The following is a 6,301-nucleotide window of genomic DNA, read 5'->3' on the forward strand; positions in this document are numbered from 1 at the left end:
TTCAAGTTATAGTGACCGAGTTCACTCTTGCGGCAGAAAGGTTATGTGAGCGGGAGACTGCCACAACCCTCACATCTCAACGTAGGCGGGAGACTGCCTCGACCCCTACTCTGGCACCACTAACTCGACAAGTAGAAGACTGCCATAGCCCTTGCCGAAGGCACATAGCAACTTTCCGAATCAATGCTTGTCACGTGAGAGGAAGACTGCCACAACCCTCACATCCGAACGTAAGCAGGAAACAGCCACAATTTCTACAATGGTGAACAATGCATTTCACAACCACATACTCAAACTCATAATCAGTTTTCAATTTCTCAAAACAATTTTCTTTAAAATCAAAATCCATTCTTTTTGTTAACAATCTCCGAAAATGTCAGCAACTTCAAAGTCATACCAAATTGAAAATTTTTTTGAAAAGACTCAAAAATCATTCACTCTTATAAATTAATCATCGTAGCAAAGTCTCAAGATTTTAAGCAAGAACCCACCAAATTTTAACTTCTTAAATTCATTACAGATCCGTAAAAATCATTGCTTCCTATACTAAATCGACTAAATAAGGTTCCTAAATCAAAATAAAAGTCCAATTTCCTTTAAAATCATTAAAAGCTCCTTTGAACAAAATCCTTAAGTCCAACTAAAAACATAAGCCCTTTTTTATATTTAAAATCGATATTAGAACATAATACTTTTTTTCAGTGATTTAAAATCGTAAAGTAATTCTTTTCTTAAATAAATTAAACTAAAAAAACATAACTATTTTCTTAATAAATCAAATAGTACGATTTCTCAAATCCAAACCTTTCTAAATAACCTTTCAAACATATTCTCAGATTTTTATAAAAATTTTGATAATATCTCTCCTAAAAACTTGGACTTTGTCATCCTTTTCGGGTTCCAACCAAACCATTCAGCAACCCTTTTTAATTGGTCTAATGTAATAGCCCAGACCACCCACTAGCACGATATTGTCCGCTTTGACACACAAGGTCTCACGGTTTTGCCTTTGACGATAGGGATGATAGCCGAAGCCCCCCACACTCACTCGTCAAAATGCGTCATGCTAGGGAGAGGTATCCACACTTTTATAAGGCATGCTTCGTTCCCCTCCCTAACCGATGTGGGACCTTACAATCCACCCCCTAAGGGAGCCCAGCGCCTTCGCTAGCACATCGATCCAAGCTCCGGCTCTGATACCATCTGTAAGAGCCCAGACCACCCGCTAACACGATATTGTCCGCTTTGGTACACAAGGCCTCACGGTTTTGCCTTTGACGATAGGGATGATAATTAAAGTCCCCCACACTCACTCGTCAAAACGCGTCATGCTATGGAGAGGTATCCACACCTTTATAAGGCATGCTTCGTTCTACTCCCCAACCGATGTAGGACCTTACATCTAAAACCAAATCAGTTCAAAAGCAAGCTAAATCCAAACATTCATATCATTTTCATATCTCAAGGAAACCGATTCAAAATAAAATTATTATCAACTTGTCAAACTTATTTCCAAAATCTTAAAGAGACAATTCAACAACAGTCCATTTATCAAAACCAAAATATAATCCAATCAAATATATAATCATATTCATCCAAAACAGCCACATAATATAAAGACTTATATAATCACTAAAAGTGTATTTCTCACATTGATATCCATTTATAACAATTTCAAACTATAAAATTGAGTTTAGAAAAAGTCCCTACCTCGATTGTCGAAACTATATCCCAAATGTGCCAACAAAACCTTTTCTCTTAACCCGAAATCCGCAACAACCGCAACCTTCAATAACGTAAAAGCGACATGTAACCACCAGAACTCGACCCTACGTTACCAAACCTCAGATTTATTAACCAAACAGAACAGAATACTAACACAAGGGTTTTCAAAACATAATTACTTACTGAAATAACAAAACGAAGCAGCTGCGACTCCGAATCGACCTGGCAGTAGCTCCGACAATAACTTCAAGCGACTGCAGTGAGCAAAAACCCAGTGACAGCAACTGTAAGAATCACGCAGCATCAATAACATTCATAGAACCCAAAAGAATAGAAACCAAACTTAAAACCCTTTATCGATAGTGTTTTTTGGCGACGGCAACGGGGTTTCGGGCGACAGAGGCAGCGTGAAACTCCGACGACTTAGACCTCTGCGAAGGCAATGACGGAACAAAACGTGGCGACGACCATACGCGCGCCTCCTCCCTCCTCTATGCGACCCAGACGGCGGCACGGACAACAGTAGCGGAGGCGAACTTCTTGGATGGCGACGCGGCTGGGCAGCGCGACTCTTTCTCTTCGCGGTGGCTCGTGGATGGACAGGCGACAACGACTTCATGGACGGCGACCCACGGGCTTCTCTCCTTTGCATCTCACTCTCTCTCTCTCATGCGGTCTCTTCGGGAATGGCACAAACAGCGATGCGATCGCGAGCTGGGAGGTCTCCTTTTCCCTCCCGCACTCTATCTTCTCTGATCCTCTCTCTCTCTTCTTCGGGTGTGTGTGCGCTTTTGTGTGGAGTGTGTGCGTTGTGAGTCTGTGCGTGTGTGGGTAGTATGTTGTGTGAGTGTGTGGGGTTGGGTAGCTACTAGCTAGGATTCGGGTTAAGTCAAAAATTAGGGTTTTGATTTGGAGATTTTGGGTTTAATTAGAGTAGGGTAATTTTAATAAAAGGGTTAAGTACTTTTTTCGCCTCTAAGGTAGCGTTTGGTAGAGAGACAAAGACCGAAAGACTGAGATTGAGAGACAGAGACTGAAATAAATTTCAGTATTTTGTTTGGTGCAAAGTGAGAGACAGAAATTGAAACAAGAATAAAACTCTAATTTAATTTGCACAAAGGATAAAATTGGAATTAATTCATTGAAATGAGGGTATTTTAGCTATAAAATGTTATTAAAGTTTCAGTCTCCGTCTCTAAGAATTTCAGTCCCCTGTGTCCCTACTTTTCGGAGGTACCGAAATACTGAAATTTTTGGTCAAAATAAAAATCAAAATCAAAATCGTCCCCGATCTTTTTTTTATTAAAATCATTCTCAACATTACAGAATGTTATAAAATCGTTCTTTTGTCCATAAAAAATATTTTTCGGACAATTTTACCCTTAATTAAAAATAATATTAAAAAATAAAATAAACCTTTCCCAACCCCTTATCTCTTCGCTTTCCTCTAGTCTTTCCTCACCATTCCATTCCTCCTACCAACTCTCTCTTCCAACTCCTCCCATGCCCCCCTTCTGCCTTCTTATTCCTTACTCTTCTCTTTTTTCCCTTTCTGCCACCCCACCACCTCTGTCCTGCCTCCTTCTCCATATTCTTCTCCCTCTCCATCACCAGCCTCAACCTTTTCTCTATTGACGTTGGCCTCGCTTTCCAGTTTCAGTCTCCTTCTTCAATGTCAAGCCCAAAGATATCAGTTTAAAGTTGAATTTCGATATAGGTCAATAAATTTTTCAATTGAAACGTTTGTTTATTCACCCAATTCACCAAGAGTATCGAAGACAGAAGAAATTTATGGGCTTGTGGCTGTGGAACAGTTTTAAAATGGACAGAGAAGACACTTCGATTTCGAGTTTTTTGTTGCTATTTTCTTCCCTTGCGCTCTTTTTTTGTTCGTTGTTCTTATTTTCATCTTCGTTTATTTTATTCTTTTTTTTATTTTGTTGTTGATTTTGGATTTAAAATTGTTCTTAATAATTATTGAATTGTTGTTTAATATAAAATTTTTATTGATTTTATTTTGTAGTTGTTGTTGTTGTTAAATTGTTGTACAAAGAAAAAAAGTGGTGATTATTATTAAATTATTGTTGTTCTGGTGAAAAAAAAAAGGATTGGAGGTAGTGGCTAGGTGGTACTGATTTAGGATGAAGAACTGATAATAGAAAGAAAGAAAGTATGATTATTCTGGTGGCAGTGGCCATGGTAATGATGATGCAGAGGTTAGTGGTGAAGGATAGAGGATTTTTTAATTTTTGTCTAAGGGTAAAATTATCCGAAAAATATTATTTTTGGACAAAAGGATGATTTTATAACGTTTTGTAACGTTGAGGATGATTTTAATAAAAAAAAATATCGAAAATGATTTTGATTTAACTCAACCTTAGGGACGAAAAAAGTACTTAAACCTTAATAAAATCTGATGATATATTTTAAAAGAGCAAAAACTATTATTACATTTTTTCTGTCTAACATTATCGAAAAAAATCAACAAAGTAGGTAACAAATAATATCCACAAAACATGGTTAAATTATTTAAGGTCACTATTCACTTAGGTCTCTAACAAAAATATTAAACATGACTTTCGTTGTACTGGCATGACTGATATTCGAATGTACATGTAGGATTTTTTTAAAATGGGTCAAATTAGATAGAATGATTTAAATATATTTTTAAATTCTCAAAAATATAAATGTCCATGGGGCAAAAGATCAAAAACCTATTTATCCTTTTCAATNAATTTTTTTTATTTCTAAAACTTAAAGTATTGAATTATAAAGAATATCAACTATTTAAATTAAATCATATAAAATTTTATTATTTCATAATTACTACGTTATAACTTTAAATTTAGAAAATAACTCAATAATTATAAAATTGGATGAGAATCTTAGTTTCTTTCAAATTCAATTACTCGAAATTTGCTTTAATTATCTTTAATAAAGAAATTTTTGAGATTAAAGTTAGAAATAAATAATTGAATTTGAAATTGGTTTATAATAAAATTTTCAAAAGTCTAGGTCTTACAATAACCATCCAATTTCACTTTCACCCCAACCCCACCACTCTTACCTAATTTCACTTTGAACTAAGTACACCCTCTACACCCTCTTCTAACCCAAAATTCCTTTTCACCGTAATAAGATATCCGTCACCTATGCCAGCACGCAGTCCCTCTCTCCGGCAAAAAAGCTCCCAATTCCCGTCGTCACCAACCCCAAGTGCAAGTGAGTCGTTCCGTATTAAGAACAAAGATCACATTTTTATGAAGAACAAACATCTCATTCGCATTAAAAATAAATGCAATCCCCTTCGTCAGCGAGAACGCTCCCGAGCTCGCGTCTCCCGCCATCACCAACTCCGAGTGCAAGTGAGTCGTTCCGTATTACGAACAAATATCTCATTCGCATTAAGAACAAACATCTTATTTGCATGAAAAATAAATATCCCATTTGCATGAAAACTAAACATCTGCATGTGCGATGTAGGAAGAAACTGGGCTGCTTGCATCAGCGCAATGGAGGTGGGGGGCAAAGGTAGTCACCCGACGCGATGGAGGACGAAGCTGGGCTGCTTACAACGGCGTATATAATAAATAAAAAATAGCAAGTCAATCTTCAAGAACTTCACCGTAATGTAAATAGAAATAAAAAGATTCATACAAAACTTATACAACTAAAGTAGCTGGAGAAATAAAAAATCATGGTCCTTTGTCTGCTTGGTAAAATAGTTATTTCTACCAGAATTTTCACAAGAAAACAAAAAAAAAAGAAAAAAATCCCGACTTAGATGAATTTCAAGTATTAAATTTGCGCGATGGAGGTGTGACGAGGCTAGGCTGCGTGCAGCAGTCACCGCGGCGCGATTGAGGATAAAGTTGGGCTGCTTACAACGACATGATGAGACTGAGCTGCCTCCAACGATGAATAGAATAAAGGTGTGACAAGGCTGGTGGACTGCGTGCGGCAATTGGAGAGACGCGATGAAGTACAGATACGTGCGGCAGTTGCGGGTGCATGAAGAAGTCGGAACACTTGCGATGATTCGTGAGAGATGCCGGGAGATTGTGGGAAGCAAGGACACAAGGCAGGTATGAGAGGAAGAGTTTGTAGAGGTTAAAAGCCAAATTCAAAATAAAAATTATATTTAATTAATTTAACATTTAAATTTTAAAATTAAAATTAACTTTTTTTAATTCATTATCTAAGTTATTTAAAAAAAAAAAAGGAAAAGCGGTGCTCCCTATACTTTGTTTTCATCAAATTGTCCATAAAAATTTGGGGCATTATTATTGCGGTGGCCGACACTCATTGAATCTGTGACTTTGACACTGAGAAACGTCGGAACTCAATGTCTACGTATGAGACATTATCTATAATAAAATTTATCTTCCATTATTGCCGTTGTAGGAACTCATAAATGATCCCACTCATTCTGCTGCTAGTCTTCTACTATTCTCCCAAAGGAACTTCCTTCACCTCTTTATTTCAACTATAGTTAGACTCGTGTAATAGACAATACGCAAAAAACTAATGCCATAAAAAATTTGTACATAATTTTTTAAATAATTAAAATAATAAT

This window comes from Arachis duranensis, chromosome 1 (assembly GCF_000817695.3).
Source record: "Arachis duranensis cultivar V14167 chromosome 1, aradu.V14167.gnm2.J7QH, whole genome shotgun sequence".
In the NCBI taxonomy this organism is placed as follows: Eukaryota; Viridiplantae; Streptophyta; class Magnoliopsida; order Fabales; family Fabaceae; genus Arachis; species Arachis duranensis.